Below are 18,795 nucleotides of genomic sequence, written 5' to 3'. Positions count from 1 at the left end.
AGAATTTTTTTTAATATTTATTTTTTAGTTCTCGGCAGACACAACATCTTTGTTGGTATGTGGTGCTGAGGATCGAACCTGGGCCACACACATGCCAGGCAAGCGCGCTACCGCTTGAGCCACATCTCAAGCCCTCTCACAAATACTAATGAATACAACACTTTGAAACACTGTATGGAAAAGTGAAATCTGGTGGTATAATCTGGATCTCTTAAACATTTTCTACTGAGTAACTCCGTTGGCTGAATAAGCAACAAAAGCTAACATTTTTTAAAAGGCCCTAGGAGAAAGTTCTCCTAGTAAAGGTCTTATGAAAAGCTGAAAATGAGGTCCTCATCACTGCCTTCCTCTAATTTCCACCACTACCAAAGCTACCCAACTATACTCAAGCAGCATAGTGCATTAGGACATGCAAAGACTTAAAATGCAATCCCTCCCCTTTAGAACCTTGTGTTCACTTGAGAGTACATAACTAATTTACAAGAAAGAGACAGTACACAGCCTCTGGGGTGGTACAGGAGAGTCCTATGGAACAAAAAAAAAACAACAAATGCTGAGATGACAATTAAAACAATGGGCACTAAAGGAGAGTTTCCTATATACTAAGCACCAGCCTTAGGCCCTCTACACCAGCCTTAGGCCCTCTTAGCTTTATCACATTTGCTCCTCACAATTCCAGAGGCAGACTCTATTGTCATTCACATTTTATAAGGATGCTGAGACAAAGAAATGGAGGCTCAGGGGACTAAGTCACTTCCACCAGAAATCAAATGTAGACATGCCTATTTCTACATTCAACTTCTTTGCCTGCTCCTAGGGCAGAGCCTGAAGAAGGCAGTATGGTCTACTACAGAGCTGCAGCCCCAGAGTCTGTTCTCCAGAAAACCAGTTTTAGGAAGACCATTGGGCTGAACCCAAGGATGGAAATCAGCATAGCTTAAGAAGAAGGGAGAGGCAGGCATTTAGGAGCAGAAAAACCATGAACAAAAGCACTCAAAGTAAAAGCTTAACATTCAAAGGAACAATAGGGAGATTAGCTTGATTAGTGTGTGGGTATATGTTTGGAATGGGAGAAGGTAGTTGGCAGGCTTTAATAAATATTTGTAAGTTTGAATAATGCGAGATAAGGTGAAAAGGGCCTTGAAAGCAAAGCTGAAGAAAATGCAATTAACCAACAAATAACTTGAGCAAATGTTCAGCCTCCCCAGTAATAAAAGCAATGTAAATTGAAACACCAAGGTCTTTTTCTTCTCACATTCCCTGAAATTTGCATAAAAAAATACTTATTTCTGGGGCTAGGGTTGTGGCTCAATGGTAGAGTGCTCTCCTAGCATGCATGAGGCACTGGTTCGATCCTCAGTACCACATAAATGTGAAACAAAAATACTGTGTCCACCTAAAACTAAAAAATAAATATTTTTTAAAAATGCTTACTCTTAGTACTAGGAAGATTGCACATGCTGGTAAATGTGTTGATTGGTATCAGTTAAAAGAAACTTGGCTATTAGTTTCATGGAATGTTTATATTCTTCAGTCCAGCAATCTCCCTTTCAATAATCATAAAAACATGGACAGGGGCTGGGGTTATGGCTCAGTGGTAGAGTGCTCACCTCACACGTGCGAGGTCCTAGGTTAGATCCTTAGCACCACATAAAGATAAATAAATAAAATAACGGTATTGTATCTAACTACAAACTAAAAAAACAAATTTTTTAAAAAAAGGACAAAGATAAAATTCATGAGAGAATATTCCTTGCATCACTATCTATAGTGGGGAAAAATCAGATAAAATGCTCAAGATTGTTGATTAAAATAAAAATAACTCTTTTAAAAAGAAAAAAGGCCAATTAGAGCAATAAACTTTATACTATGTGAAATGGAAAGTGAAACGTGTGACTGGAAGTGAAATGGAACCTGTTTTTTCAAGAAAATTAATTTATTAAGAAATATGATGGGCTGGTGATGTGGCTCAAGAGGTAGCGTGCTTGCCTGGCATGCGTGCGGCTCGGGTTCGATCCTCAGCACCACATACAAAGATGTTGTGTCCGCCAAAAACTAAAAAATTTTTAAAAAATTCTCTCTCTCTCTCTCTCCCCTCCCTCTCTCTCTCTCTCTCTCTCTTAAGAAAAAAAAAGAAATATGACAACTTGTGGGTTGGGGTGTGGCTCAGTGGCAGAGCCCTTGCCTAGCACAAGTGAGGCTTTGGGTTCGATCCTCGGCACCACATTAAAAAATAAATAAATTATAAAATAAAGAACTCTGAAAAAAAAGGAAGAAAGAAAAGAAATATGACAATATGTAAAACCTAACAGTATAGAATGCAACAACAAGTCATGTCCTGTGACCTAGAAATCACACACAGGAGACTCTACTTGCAGAAAGAGGCTTACACATTAAAACACTTTATAAACAAAGATACACAGCAGTCTGTTAATTTTTTTAAAACTAGGAGGATTATAAATTATCAAACAAAAATGAAAAGTGATTCCTACCAGTGAAAAAAGAAGGGTGTGTGTAGAATAACTACAAATACATTTTATAAAAACTAAATACTCATGAATTAAAAAAAAGGTCCAGAAAACACAGCAAAATGACAACTGCAATGCAATAGCCTAGGTGAAGACAATAAAACTGTGTAACTTTTTCATATTTTTCTTAATAAGCACATATTACTTTCAACATACAAAGAGAGAAGAAGAGTGAAACAGAAGAGTAGGAGTGAATTCCTGGAAACCACAGCGTCATCCCCCCCCCCAACGTTCTGCCCATACTTAACTACCCCATGTCAAATCGACACACTGGCCACAAAGAGGAGAGATGCTAGTTGGAAAGCAAACCTTTTGACTATAAGGAAAGAAAACTCAGCCATGGCACTGATACCAGGAAGTACCTGAAGGACCAAAAAACAAGGCTGAATGTTGGAAAAGAAAGAGTGTAGGAAAAGATTTGGGAGTCCAAAGACCTACTGAAAATGTACCAGTGTTTTCTTTTAATTCACAAATGCACCCAGGTCTCTGAAGATTCAAGATTTTTCTAAGTAAACGAATCAAAAAATACAGAACAAGGAGAAGAGAAAATACTCTGACATATCATTTATTGTTCCCCATAGAGAATAAGATATTGCCAATTACAGAGTACCTCTGATTATAAAGAATACACACTAGAAATCAGGGAGTCCCTCTGAGAAATCTCCTTAAAGAGCTGGCCTACCTCTAAGCACTTCCTACCACATGAGCTATATCACATATACCATAGAGAAAAACGGGAAGAATCCTCAGATGCTCGCCTCTTGGATTATACCAGAACAATGGTATAATATTTGATTCCTCTCTCTTCTTCTTTATCATTGCTGTCACTTCACAATAAGACTGACCTGTTCCTTGATTGTGTTTTAGTTTATTTCATTGTAAGCACACTATATGTTCCGTGAGAATAGGCTGTTCTTAGATCTTTTTTGGTGTCACCTAGTACTAAGCCCTGTATACAGTTGATAGTTAATACATATTTATTGATAGATATCAGGCTAGGTGCTCAAAGTCATTCCAGACTAAGGTAAATTGAGAAACATGATTCCTTCTGCTACTGTGATTTTTTAAAATAATTCTATGAAGAGTGACATTACTCCAGGTGTCACTATACATGACTGTAATCCCAGCTACTTGGAAGGCTGAGGCAGGAGGATCCCAGCCTTGGCAACTTAATAAGACCTTATCTCAAAATAAAAAATAAAGAAGGCTGGGGATACAGCTAAGTGGTAGAGCACTTGCCTAGCAGGCATGAAGCCCAGGTGTAGTCCTTAGGACTACCAAAAAAAAAAAAAAAGAAAGAAAGGAAGAAAGAAAGAAAGAAAAGAGGGTTATTATACAGAAGGCCCTAAAAAACCATTAAAAATTCTATTTAATGGGAGCAGGAAGAAACGTCCACAGAAAATGCCAGGGATTCCATGGGATTCAATTTTCATGGACAAGCCAACCAGTTTGGCAATGCATGAGGGCATAATTTTAAATGCAGTCATAGCTGAAAACAGGAAGGATATACACAATCAAGTATTTAGGGACAGTATGTTCCTTGGTGGAAGGCCACAACTTATAGTCATATGGCAAATGAAATACATGATATTATAAATGGTGGCATTGCAGGTAGCCCACAGAAGTTATTTACTTCACCACTGGAACAATATACTTTTATAATGATAAATAATTGAAAACTAGTTCATTGAAATATTGGAAAGCAATCAAGGAGAACACCACTAAAAGAACTTCTTTTCTCTGAAATATAGAAGCTTCAGGGAAAGTTCTCAATTAAAGCATTAAGGAGTTGGAGATGTCCTGTGCTGGGTTTCTGGGGGAAACTAGGCACTTGTGACCCTTAGAAGTCAGTGACACAGTATTTTTAATACACATAATTCCATTTCCAAATGCAGGTAGGGGAGGCAGAGCACCAATATTGCTCTTCGTTGACCACATTTTCTAGCAGCAATATAAACAAAAGGTGAGGGAAGATTTTCCCACATTAATGGAAGAACTGGAAGAGACACAGGGAGAAAGTGTGTTTAAAAGACATTAGCAAGAGCTCTGCTACAGCCACGTCTGCACAGTGCAGCGGGAGTGAGGCTCTTCCCATGAGGGAGAGCAAAGTCCACAGTTACCTTCAGCATTCCACCTTGCTTTATAAGTAACTTTACAGTTGAGTCCAAGTCTTGCCTCTCCTCTTCCATTGTTCTTCAGAGATTTGCATCCTATTTTATAAATGTGTGTCATCCCCTCATCCCCTCAGTGCTTGAACCTACCTCGTATACTTGCTGAATGAATGATGAAGAAAAAAAATGTCAGAATGCCTAACCTGGACACCAGTTACACAGAAATGGAACCACAGGCATAGGAAAGCTTTGATTAAAGGGGTGACAGAGGGGATCAAGTGAATTACGGGACAGGGGTATGTAGCTGACCATTAGATGGATCTAAGTCAATTATTCAGATTTGAGAGGTTGTAGAAATAGATACAACTAAGATGAAGATGTCTTATGAGCAAAAGAAAGGCAAGATGTCATGAAATTGTGCTTATAGAATGCAAAATTCTAGTCTTCCAAGATTTAGCAACTGGATCAGACGTACTGATCCTTGTCAAATGAAGCTAATCTAACCCTAACTTCTGTCAAGCCCAGCTGGTTTGCCCTGACCCAGACAGCCTCATGTTCCAATTCTATAGAGGCAGTTTGTAGAGAACAAAGCAGTTAGAGTTCAGAGGACAGAAAAGAAAGAAACTTGGCAGAAAAAGAAAGAGAGATTATTCAGAACAATTGGCCTAATTTGAGTTCAGAGGCAAAAAAAAGTCACATCAGAATACCACATTCAATTGAAATAGAACAGGGATTTTTGACACAGAAACAAAAATAATTAAATGCCAATTCCCATAAATTTAGAAAGATCATTTGACTTCACACTATTTGGCCTTATGATAAGAAAACCAATATATGGGTCAAATTCCAAAAGTAAACCAGAGTTTGTGATAACAAACATGTTAACACTGTTAGCTTATTAGAGATTAGCTGTGAACCAGGAAGATAATTCATAATGTCAAAGAGCATTTTCAAGCTTGGATTCAGAATCTCTATTTTAATGTTTTACAAAACTTGGTTCATGTGTGAAGACATACATATACTTTGTTTCTGGGTGCTATGGTTTTGGATATGGTTTATCCCTCAAAAGGACATATGCTGGAAGATTGGTATCCAATAAAATGATGTTGGAGTAGTCAAACTTTTAAGGGGTAGGGCCTCATGGAAGGTAACTAGGTTACAGGGTTACTTATACCCTCATGAATGGATTCATGATGTCTTGGAATAGGTCAAACCTCATGGGACTGAATTAGTTCTTGATAAACTGGGCTATTGGAAAGCAAAGCCACACCATGCAATTGGCCCTTCTATGCAGTCCATTGGTTTCCTTTCTACTTCCTGACCATGTTGTGATAGCCATGGGTGTGGGGGAGGGAACTTTTCCAGAATACTAGCACCATGCTGTTTGGACCACCTTCCACCACCAGAATCATGAGCCAAATAAATCTCTTTTCTTTATGCACTACCTAGCATCACGTGTTCTGTTACAGCAACATGAAATGGACTAAGGAATTACATGAAAATTTTTTAAATGCAAGCTATTTACAAGAATGAATTATAGCCACATAAGTGTTTATATCAGCTCAATTCAAAATAGCTAAGCTATGGAACCAACCTAGGTACCTTTCCACAGATGAATGGATAAAGAAAATGTGGTATATATACAAAATGGAATGTTAGTAAGCCATAAAGAAGAGTGAAATTATGGCATTGGCTGGTAAATGGTTGGAACTGAAGAATGTCGTGCTAAGTGAAATAAGCCAGTCCCCCAAAAAACCAATGGTTGAATGTTATCTCTAATACGTGGATGCTAACACACAGTGAAGGAAAGTGGAGAGGAGAAGAATAGAAGTTCAATTGGATTAGATAAAGGAGAATGAAGAGAAGGGAGTGGAGAGGAGAATAAGAAAGATAGTACAATGAACTGAACATAACTTTCCTATGTTCATATGCGAATACATGACCAGTATAATTCCACATCATTTACAACCACAAGAATGGGATCCTAATTAGAATAAGCTATACACCATGTATGTATAGTGTTAAAATACACTCTACTGTCATATAAAAAGAATAAAAAAAATTAAAAAGAATGAATTATACAGAACTGTATATCTAGACCCTTGTACTATTTCATATTTCTTTAAACTACATGTAGGAAATATGTAAAGAAAATAAATTTTCATATTAGGCTAAAATATATTTATTATCTTCCTATATTTAAATCACTGTTCCTAATGAAAACATTTTCAATGCTTCTGAGATGACCTTGAACATCAGACATCAATGTAGTAACACACATTGCTTAATTCACTCTTTCCCCGACCTTGTCCTTCCTTTTAATGGAACTTGACTTTTAGAATTTACCATTCTCAGACTAGTCATGTGCTTCAGGAAGAGCTAACATATATTCCAGGCCCAACTGAAGAATCCTGATTTGTCTAAGCTAATTATGGCAGATCTATTTCCCCCACCCGGGTTAAGTTGGGACATGTTAAAAATTAACTTTGGTCAATAATATGTGAATAAAAATCTGTAGGATGTGGAGGTAGGGACATAGAAACACACACAGGAGGAAGTGTCATTGTTTTCAAAAAGAAATAAGAAACACAAGGCTTCTAAATATTGTGTTTCAACTCTAACATCTGGAGGATGGCTCCAACATCTACATAATAGCAGCCATCTTGTAACCATCCAGAAAGCCCCCTGGGTCCATGCCTTCACGTCTAGGATGGCACAGTAGAAACACAGAGAAAACACATGCTTCAACCTGAAAAAAATGAATCCCCCTTAAAACATCCTGGTTACATATGTAATAACTTTTCCCTGTTTAAATTCTGATTTGGGTTTTTTATTAGTTGTATCCAAAAGCATTCTAACTACTATTAAGTCTGAACTATTTCAAACTTACATTTAAATATTAAAAAATGGAGCTATTATTTGAGGGATGAAAAATGACAATGACAAGAGTATGCTACTTAATTTTTTTAACCACACAAATATAAAATAAAGATATTGTGTCCACCTATAGCTACTTAATTTTTTACTAGGACATCTAGCCCAAGGTACAGAACTCAGTACTTCTAGTGAATCCTAAAGTCTATTATATTTCAAAGGTGTTTACTACTCTATTCCCCCTTCACTACTTGCCTCCCCTCCTTCCCCACTTACAAGCAAACACATAAGTACACATACCACAATCTGACAGATTAGGTCCTCAGCCTGCTGACCCGTTCATCATCCAGACTGGCGGTGCTACTTTCCCCATGTCATGACTTTAGGAAAATGGAAAGTATCTTCTTCTAATAACGGTAAAGACAAACACCAAAAAAGTAATATACTGCTCATGACAGGCTCTGTGTACTGGTGAATAAATGCTTTGTACATGAAAATAATTTGTGTTCCAGTCCTGCCACTTTCCAGCTATATGACAGCAGGCAAATAACTAAAATTCACTCCCTGTCGTTTTACTCCATTGTGAGGTGATGATGATATTACTCACCTTGCAAGGATCTCGTGAAGGTTAAATTAGACACACATAAAAAATTTTATTGATCATATTTTTATCAAAAATAGTTTTGTGTGTAACAACAATAGTTGGAAATTTCTGGAATTTCAAAACTATATGTTACTAAAATCAATAGTTACTAGGACTGAATTCTGAACAAATTATAAATGTTATCTTAAGTTCTAAGGAAACCATTCCCTCTGGCCTTAAGTTCTTTGACTCCATTTTCTCATTTGGAAAACAGCTCTGTGGTGTTTCTCTACAGGTAGTGAATGAGCAACAAATACAGCTTGTAAACTTCCTGATAAATGAATACTTTATCTCATAGCCCTGGAAACAACCCTGACGTCTTAAATTATGTAATCCTGGTATTACATTATATTAGTCTGGCTCATATAAAATGTAAGCTACAAAAATATCAAAGCTAAGAAAAAATATTTACTCATGCTTTTACATGCAGAAAGAGGATGCATGCATTGCCAAGATTCCATAGAACAAGCTCAAACGAGAGCAACAATGCCTCAGTTATTAGAGAGGGCAATGGCCTGAAGCAGTCCTAAGGAACAAAGATTACTTGGTCCATGCAAGAGTCAATATTTAAGCATACAATGAGTAATTCCCACTTTAAGTTCATGAACATATTTCTTTTCAAGAACTTCTTTTTGGTTACAAATTTCATTTGTGGTCTCCCTACCTATAATCCATGAACCTATGAATGAACAAAACGTTGAAACATGAAACTCTCCAGTAAACAAAAATGTCAGTACAGACTTAATTCTGACTAGACCATCTCAACAAGGTTATACAAGACTTGTACTGTACTTCTCAGTCTCCAAAAATACTCATTTATCTACCCTGGCTAAAGCAACAGATTGAATGTTCTACAAAGATTTGTGGTAAATGCATGAATGACACCTCCAGACTATATCAAATCATGGGGCTCTTAACTTTAAATCATTATTATTTAAAATCCTCTGACAAGTAAAGTGCCTCTTTGGGAGAATGAACTTCATATTCCACATTAGAATCATTTAAATTCAAATGAATATTATTGTTGCTAATAGAAACTTCATTTCTAAATATTTTTTTCAAATGTTCTAGTCATGCTATAAGCTAAAAATAACCATTAAATTATATTAATGCTAGCTTTGTGATCTTGAGCAAATCACTTAATTTTCTGCACCTTAATTTTCTTATCTGTTAAATGAAAATGGGATTGGGTGACTTTTTAGGTCCTTTAGAAAATAAAGACAAATAATAATTGTTATCATTTATGTCATTTTAATTAAAGATGTGAAAAATGTAACCAAAGATTCTGTAAAACATTAAGTCTAAAAGAAATTGAACCACAGCCAAGAATTTTTGTAAACCCCAAATCCCCTCTCGATAGCACCAAACAATTGAGTTTTACAGAGTTAACTATGAAAAAGGTAAATTTCTTATTAGTAAAACTGATAACCTCCTGGGCTAATTTAATTCATTCCCTACTTGCCAACCAGAAATGTATGATTTTTACCTTTCTGGTTTAACAGCATAATGTTAGAAACTTTAAGGCCTACTCTTGCCTCATCTCTTATATACATGAAAACAGTGAGGCTCACTCAAAAAAAGAATACTTATGGGCATTCTCATCCATAGCCTACCTGCCTGCCCCTCTATAGGGTATACTGTATTTTCTCTTGCCTTTGTCTTACTTGCAATAAACTGCTCTAATAACTTCCCCACCAAAAACATAAAATCCACGAACGAAAAAAACTACATAATTCATATTGTCTTCCAACACCCACAGAAAGGGTCTTAGAGTCAACTCAAGCAAACTTCTCCCCTGCACCCCACCCCCACTGAAATCAACATACCATATTAAAAATGTGTGATTATTGGTCCACATTCAGACTTTGAATGAACGAATGAAGTGGCTTGTCTCCCACAGTTAGGGCAATGTAAAATCTAAAGACATACACCAAAAAAGTAATATACTACTCATGACAGGCTCTATGTATTGATAAATAAGTGCCCTGTACATGAAAATAATTTGTGTTCCAGTCCTGCCACTTTCTGGCTATACGACAACAGGCAAATAACTAAAATTCACTCCCTGTGGTTTTACGCCACTGTAAGGTGATGATGATATTGTTCACCTTGCAGGGATCTCGTGAAAGTTAAATTAGACACATAAAAATGGCCTGGCACAAGCCAACCATGGAATAGGCAAAAGACACTAAAAGACATGCCATCTGCCTTACAAAACTTCTCCCTTCCCTCAAGGTAAGTTGAACAGAATCCAATGCAACAGATAGCTGCCATATTTTTCACTGGGCTGTCAGTTCCCCTTAGGCACAGAATATTTCTGATTCATCTCTGCATGCTAGTACCCAGCAGATTGAAAACATAATGAACGTTATTCAATGGGGAAAATGAGAAATTCTTTGGGTCTGAGGATGTTAATATTATCCCAGACCCAGTGAAAGAAAGTTCCAATTTTCAGTTTGGCCAAATAGGTAAGTGTTTACTACAAGCTTCTATGTGGTTCAAAGCAAATAAGCTATTCTGAATTCTAATAATTACATTCTCTAAAATATAAAAAACTCAATTGCCCTAAAGCTCTCAATTTTAGTTTTGAAAAACCAATTCTTTCCTAAACAATGGAGTGGGTAACCACAGAAACTTGTGGAATCTCTTTTCCTAGAAAACACGAAGAACAGGAAAGAAGCCAGTCAGTCTGGAAATGGCTTCAAAATCTGCCGATAAGCAAGAAGTTGGGCTGAGTTAGATGCCCCTTGAAGGGTTCCTCTAGACCTATGCCACTAAGAAAAATAATTCTAATAATTCTGTCATTTATGTCCAAGAAAATAAAATTAATCTAACATCTCCCAATACAGTCATTGGAAATTATTTTATTTGGATCTAGTGATGCTTTTACAAACCCATTTTCTTCTTAAATTATAGTAAACTGTACTAAGCTCTTAATTTGAATATGAGCTCCTTAATAATACAGAATAGAAATTGTACTTAACACAGTAAACAAAATTATTTATTCATTTCTCTTTTTCAGTCTATTTCATGACCTTAAATCTACTCATCCCCAAAGCCTTATAAGAAATACTATTTCCTCAAAAATACATCACTCTATTTTTTCCATTTACAGATGTCCAAGGCATTCATTACCCAAATCACAATGCACAGGTGATTAGTGATATCTTCTATTTTCATCTGATTCACAAGTAACAGTTTATTTCTCCCCAGCTGAACTGTAAGCTCAAAAGCCCAAGTTTTGGAGCCCTCATGTTTAAACTGAATTCAAGGTAAGTACTTATTCATCATTAAGTTCTTATTGGCTCACAGGTTGAGTTTAAGCAAAAGGAAAATGTAAAAGCAATACTATTTAACTCTGCACACTGAGCACCTGTATGAAGTTTTGGCAAAGCAGACACTCCACAAAGTCAAAAATAAAGCTTCTCAGACTACTATATATTGGCACTTGCCACTTAGCTGCAACTAACATAGTTGAAGGTTAAGACACACAAGGGACCCAGAGTTAAAGATGCAATTGGTTTAGCTGCTACCCTATAAAGAATGAGCAGCTATCAAGGACGGTCCATTCACATACAGATGGCAGCTACTATAGAAAAGCAGAAAGCACAGCACCTTCCCCAGAAAACAGGGCTATGCATGTTCCGATTTTACATGGAATCCATTATTCATTCTGTCAGACTAAGTCAGTTAAATGACAACAAACAGAAAGGAAAGGAGTGTTAGAAAATTACAGTGTAATAACATGACTGTAAAACTTGTATTTTCTCACTATTCATAATTCAAAGAACACATCTAGATCAGACCAATGGGCTCAAAAGCTCAATCTTAAGTGCATTCCACACACTCATACAGAGAGGCAGACCCCTGGTCCTTTCTCCACATATTAAATGAAAACTTCTGGTCCCTACTATGTGTCAGGTACTGTCTAAGGCATTGGCACTTTATCAAACATGCAATTCTAGTAACATTATATAAAGTCTCAGCTTCATATTTTAGAGGGAAGACACCTCAGGCTTGGCCCAACCTCTTATTTGAGCAAGAAGAAACTCAAGGAACAGAGAGGATAACCTCGTTGGTTATTGTGGCTTTATGAGAACAAAGGCAGGAGTAGAAAACAAACTTTTTATCCCCCCCTCCCCAGTAATAAAATTTACTTTTTCTACTAAGCAAGTATTTCTATATGCTTCCTACACACCAGACAGTATACAAGGTACCAGATACACAGGATTCTGACCCTGGTGCTGTCCTCAAAAGGCACAGTCTAACAGCAAGGCAACAGACAGAAACAGCAAACCATATCTCTAATTGTTTAGGACTTCAATTTTAAAAAAAAATAATAATAAAGTTGTAATAGTTTGTTGTAGACTCTTAATAACCCCATGAAGATAAAATCTAGATCTTACTACTCCTGTCATATAGATTGAGAAACTGAAGTATGGAGTGAATAAGGGACTCTACTAAGGTCATCTCCAGTGGCAGCAAAATGCCTAGAAACCAAGTTTATTTACTCCAAGGTAGACATTCTTTTCACACTAGATGGAAAAAAAGCAGATGTTCTTTTTATGTTCAGTTCCTTTCCGACCAAGAGCACACATTTGCAAGACTGCATGCAGAACAACCTGTGGTTGTGAAAGCAAATTTAACTGGCTGTGAGGTGTCATCAGCTGAGGTTAGTTATTTGATGACTGAGTAATCACCCAACAAGACATTGTAAGTAGCATTCTTAAAGTGCCCTTTATATATACAAAGAATAGATGGAAACGGTCCTATCCTTCGGGGAATTAATATGTAGAAAATGGGTATATAAATATTTCAACAAAAAGTGACAAAATTAAATAAACTACAAAAGTAGAATAATCACAAACAATTGCAAATTTAACAAACTAAATGTTTTGCAGAACTTCTAAGAAGACCTGCCAAGAAACTGATAATTCAAGAGTTAAATAGAAAAGAGAAGCCTGTATAGGAGATGACACATGCCAGTCTTCTGATTATTGAAATACAGGCTCTTACTAAAAAATGTTCACCACACTTAAGTAAAATATCAACTTCCTAATTCCTTCATTTCACTTTCCACCATTAGTCAAAATAATTATACAAATATTCCATTTCTCTTCTTCTAGGAAAGTTATTAATTTTGTAATCTTCTCTATTCAAAAGAAATGAATTTCCATCAGTGTGACTTTAGCTAAAAGGGTAAAACTGTGTGATCTCATCGCCCTTTTATTCTTCTATCCTCTTTCATTTGCAACCTAAATGAAATTAATGATCATTTTTCTCTGGTGCACAGTAAAATTTATATACACATTCAAGAAGAGCAATTTTAACATTAACTTTAATTGTTACTTAATATCATATTTTATTCATACTACTAAACATCATCATGGTCTCATAAAAAGATACAACTATTTTAAACTTAAGCACACTGTAGAATTATTAACAAATTAGACAAAGTTAAAAAGAAACAAATACTAGTAATTTTCAGTTAATGACAGGAAAAATTACTTTAAGAATGAGCTAAAGGGGCTGGTGTCATGGCTTGGTGGTAGAGCAGTTGCCTACCATGCGTAAGACACTGAGTTCAATCCTCAGCACCACCTAAAAATAAATAAATAAAGGTATTGTGTCCATCTACAACTAAAAATATTTAAAAAAAATAACAGGCTATAAAGTAAAAATTATAATCATGCTACCAAAGTAGTAATATTTATTTTAAAAATACAACTCAGGGGAGAAAAAAAAATCTCTTAGTATTCCTGCATTTACTCAGGGGATTCAAACTTAGAGCCAGTTACCTTTCTTTGAAATATTTGGTGAATTTTACAGGCTGATAAGCAGCAATTTTCAGAACCACCACAGCAGGTTTCACTAGAATTACCACAAGCATATCAAAAAATTATTTCATCATATCTTTTAGTTCTTAAAACTTAATTTCATCACAAGAAGACATATTTTAATAAATACCAGTTTAAAATCTAAATTTGAAGCAAAAACATAGTAACTTGTTTAGGGAAGAGAGAAGCTGGGCTTGAATTCATGTTTAGGTCCTTAAGACAATGACTTGTATGTCAAATTGGATTCTAAAAGTTTAAGGGAGTAATTAAACATGCAGCGACAGTGACATCTAGTGTTAACAGCTGCAAGCCAACTACACTACTATTAAATCCTCAAATGCTGAAAAACTATCCAAAACTTCTCTTTAAGAACAAACAGAACTTGTGCATTATATTAAATAATAATAATAACCAAAATGGTTCCATAGATTTCCTTCCAGACATTAAAAAGCCTTACTGAAAAAAACAGAGTAAATTAAAGACCAAAAAGTAAATGCATTATTTATTTCACACAGTCAACATCTCCAACTTTCTCCCTTCGTTTAGGAGAGTAATGAATGCACAGGTAGTCTGGAAGGTGTTCTGATAAGAGTTTCACAATCTTTTAAACTTTCGCCTATATGATTAAAGATACTGCACAGATAGTAAATACTCGATAACACATCAGGAAAAAAGAATGTAGGACATTTCAGGAATACTTGAAGAAGACACAAAGAAAAAAGAATAGTTACTGCAGTGAGAAACAAGTCTATATTTCAGCCCTGGCTTCCTTGCTTTATATTTGTTGATTTGAAAGGTCAACTTTGTAATCAGTTGATATTTTTGCCCAAGGATTTAGAATTTGGCAGCACAGGTTAATTCATTATACCATTTTTATAGTTTTATGCTACAGATGAATCTGTAAAAGTAAGCAAAATTTCGACAATTATTTTTGGCCAGGACAATTTTGTGTAAAAAGAAAAGTTAGCATTAGATGAAGCTTACTTACCTATTTGTTTTGGAAAGTTCGTCCTTTCCCCTTTTAACTCCAAAAATTCTTGTGATCAAGGAACTAAAGAGAAGAGTGGATGAATTTCTCACCTATTATAAAAATAAACACACAATATGGGTCAAGGAATATTTATGGCATGAAATCAACATGTATAATGGTCAACTAGGTATTCCAATCATTATACCATTGGCTAGTGTAGGACTAAAGAAAACATGGTTTGTTTTCACAAAATGAGACAACTTTTTTAAAAAAAACTTAATAGTAATTGACTCAATGAACTCTTAAATTAAGCCCTAACTCCAAACACAATATAGTTTTTTCCTATTCTAATATTATCAATTGATTTCATTTTGTCCTTGAATTGAATCACCAAACAGTACTTTAAGAAAAAAAAACTATTTTTCATATCCTTCCTGACAATGATTATTCTAGACCTCAACTCTTTTCACTTATTTTTCTGTACTTACCTACCTGTGAGAAAATACTTGTAAGACTTAATTTCAAAGAATCCATGTAATAAATAGTCAAGAAAATACTTAATATTCCAAATGCCATTAACTTCACAATGCCAATAATATAGCCAAGGGATATTAACCCTAAAATTATATGATAGAACTGATTAATAAAAACAAGAGGCAAGAATAATGTTAATAAACTTGGATCATTTCTCCAAGACACTACAGAGTATGTTTTCCAAGCCAATGCATCAAGATACTTTGGAATTTCATGACAATGTCTTGAATATTCTAGCATTATTGGTCTTCCTCAATCACCTTGCCAAATCAGAGTAGAGAGGTTTAAGTATGTACTGCCTTCCTTATGGTGTGCAAGGCAATATATCAGCACCACAGAGAATATCTAGAAATAGAAGACACACAATTGCTGCCATCATAGAGCTTATTTTCTAATTAGGTAAGTGATCATATGGTATGTTAAGTAGCAATATAATCAGAAAAGTCATTAAAAGTAATAATGCAGGCTGGAGCCATAGCTCAGTGGTAGAGCCCTTGCCTCGCACATGTGAGGAACTGGGTTTGATCCTCAGCACCACACAAAAATAAATTAATAAACAAAGATTTTTTTAAAAAAGTAATAACTTGAGATTTAGAAAACCACTTCCTGAAACCATTGCATAAGGGTCACAAACTCAAACGCCCAGTAGAAGCAGGGAGCAACAGAGGCAGCAGTGGACTGTGTCTAATTTAGTCCCTGCTCAGCTTCAGCTGACTAGCTGCCATGAAGGAATGCAAGCCTAATGTTGCCAGATCTTCTGCTTTTTTAACAGAAGCCAGAAACATGATTTTTATGTGAAATCTCACTATTTTGAAATGTTGGCAACAAATTAAAGAAAAGGGGTGGTGGAAAAATGACCATAGAGTCCAAATAAAATTCATACCAAAATTGCAATGAAACCCTAATCTTGGACAGATCTACTTAGGTCCATTCAATAGTCAGCAAACATTAATGGAGTCCCTACTACATGCCCTGCCTAATATGCCCAAACTGTAACAAATAGATCCATCCTGTCAATATCAGTATCACCTCTGCCTATCACAGGTCTTGATTATCTTACTCAGTCTCAGAAGGCTTGGTAAGGACATTTAGGACACCATTACTTCCCTCAAATCATAACAATGATAAAACACAAAAAGAAAGGTTAAAAGTAGGGCTCAGTGATAGAGTGCTTGCCCAGCACCACAAGTAATAACAAAAAAATAAACAAAACACAACAGAAACACAAATTCCATTTTGCCCTAAACCAAACTCTCTGACAAAGGCTGCCAGATGCACTAAAGTTAAACATCTGGAGATGTTGAGAATACACACTTTAAACAAAACCATAGGGTTTTTTTTTCACTTTGTGAAACAGGCACAACCCAGAAATAAAATTCTTTTTTTTTAATCAATAGACTGAGGGCAAGAGACAGATAATGCATTTTAGTAATATTAATATGGACAAATGGAGCCGGGTGCAGTGACACACGCCTGTAATCCCAGAAAGGCTGGGGGACCACAAGTTCAAAGGCTGAGGCAGGGGGACCACAAGTTCAAAGCCAGCCTCAGCAACTTACTGAGGCCTGAGCAGCTTAGTAAGACCCTGTCTCTAAATTAAAAAAAAAAAAAGATGAACCAATGGGTATCAATACTATCAGCTTGATCCATCCTGCATAGGCTGAATGTTTGTGCCTCCTTCCCCAAATACATATGTAGAAATCCTAACCTTCAAAGTGATGGCTTTGGGAGGTGGGGTACTTAGGATATGATTAGGTTATGAAATCTTTACACTTATAAATGAAATATTAAATGCTCATATTAAAGAGACCAGAGAGAGAGAGAGAGAGAGAGAGAGAGAGATCCATTGCCCCCTTTAACCTTTTACAAGATAAGGCAACTTCTATGAACCAAAAAGCAGGCCCTCATGAGACACTGAATCTGCTGGCACATCGATCTTGGATTTCCCAGCCTCCAGAACTATGAGAAATAAATTTTTGCTGCTTATAAGTCACCCATTCGGTGGCATTTTGTTATAGCAGCTCAAACAGACCAAGAAATCCATTATAAAATTCCTCCATTTAGTAGCCAATTATGATCAATACCTATTCTGATACATATAGCAAAACGGTGATACTCTATCAGAACTTCTGCATTAATTACTTAACATTCCCAGAAAAAATTTTAAAAACTTTCCCTAATCATCTATTTGGTTACCCTGTTCACTCAATACAGAATTATTTGCATGTATTAACCAATTTTCCATTCAGGGCAGAGCAAACCTCCAAAAGTAATCAATTGATGATACTTGGTTTTATTTATTTATTTTTTTTAAAGAGAGAATGGGGGGCGCAGAGAGAGAGAGAGAGAGAATTTTAACATTTATTTATTTTTTCTTAGTTCTCGGCGGACACAACATCTTTGTTGGTATGTGGTGCTGCTGAGGATCGAACCCGGGTCGTACGCACGCTAGGCGAGCGCACTACCGCTTGAGCCACATCCCCAGCCCCCAATACTTGGTTTTAATATTTTAAAAATGACTTTCCCTTCTTTGAGATACAATACACATACTGTAAAATTCACCATTTTGAAGTATACAAGTCAGTGGTTTTTACTATATTTCTAAAGTGGGAGACTATCACCACTAAATCAACAATATTTTCACAGCCCCAAAATGAAACCCTGCACACATTAGTCATCATTTTCCCTCCACCCATAGTAGGAAAGCACTGATCTATTTCTGTCTCTAAATATTTGCCTATTCCAGACATTTCATATACATAGGATCATGAAACAGATGGCCTTTTATGTAAGCCTTCTTTCACTCAGCACAATATCCTCAAGATTCACCCATATTCTAACATTTTTTGATATGTTCTTCCTTTTTATGGTAATATCCCATAATAGAGATATATCACATTTTTAAAATCTGTTCAGCATTTGATGGGACATTTGGCTTGTTTCCCATTTTTTGGCTATTATGGATAATGCTACTGAAAACATCTGTGCACAAATTTTTGTATCAACATGTTTTCACTTCTCTTAGGTATACATCCAGAAGTAGTATGGTAAATTATTACAGTAACTCTGCTTGTAGGAACTGCCAAAATGGTGGTACCATTTTATATTCTGATTAGCAATATATTAGGGCTTCAATTTCACCAATTCTGTGATTCTGCACATCTTCCTCAATACTTTTATTGTCCATCTTTTTAATCTTAGTGAGTACAAAATGGTATCTCATTGTGGCTATGATTTGCATTTCCCTAATGATGCTAAACATCTTTTTATGTACTTATTGACCATCTGAATATCTTTT

At 35.8% G+C, this 18,795-nt stretch overlaps 1 pseudogene; it reads right to left on the bottom strand.

The window, feature by feature from the left end:
- The window catches only part of LOC144372518 (transport and Golgi organization protein 1 homolog), a 167,566-nt pseudogene that overhangs the window by 138,086 nt on the left and 10,685 nt on the right, over window positions 1-18,795 (bottom strand).

This window comes from Ictidomys tridecemlineatus, unplaced genomic scaffold (assembly GCF_052094955.1).
Source record: "Ictidomys tridecemlineatus isolate mIctTri1 unplaced genomic scaffold, mIctTri1.hap1 Scaffold_113, whole genome shotgun sequence".
Taxonomy (NCBI): Eukaryota; Metazoa; Chordata; class Mammalia; order Rodentia; family Sciuridae; genus Ictidomys; species Ictidomys tridecemlineatus.
This window is presented reverse-complemented; position numbering and strand designations above follow the sequence as displayed.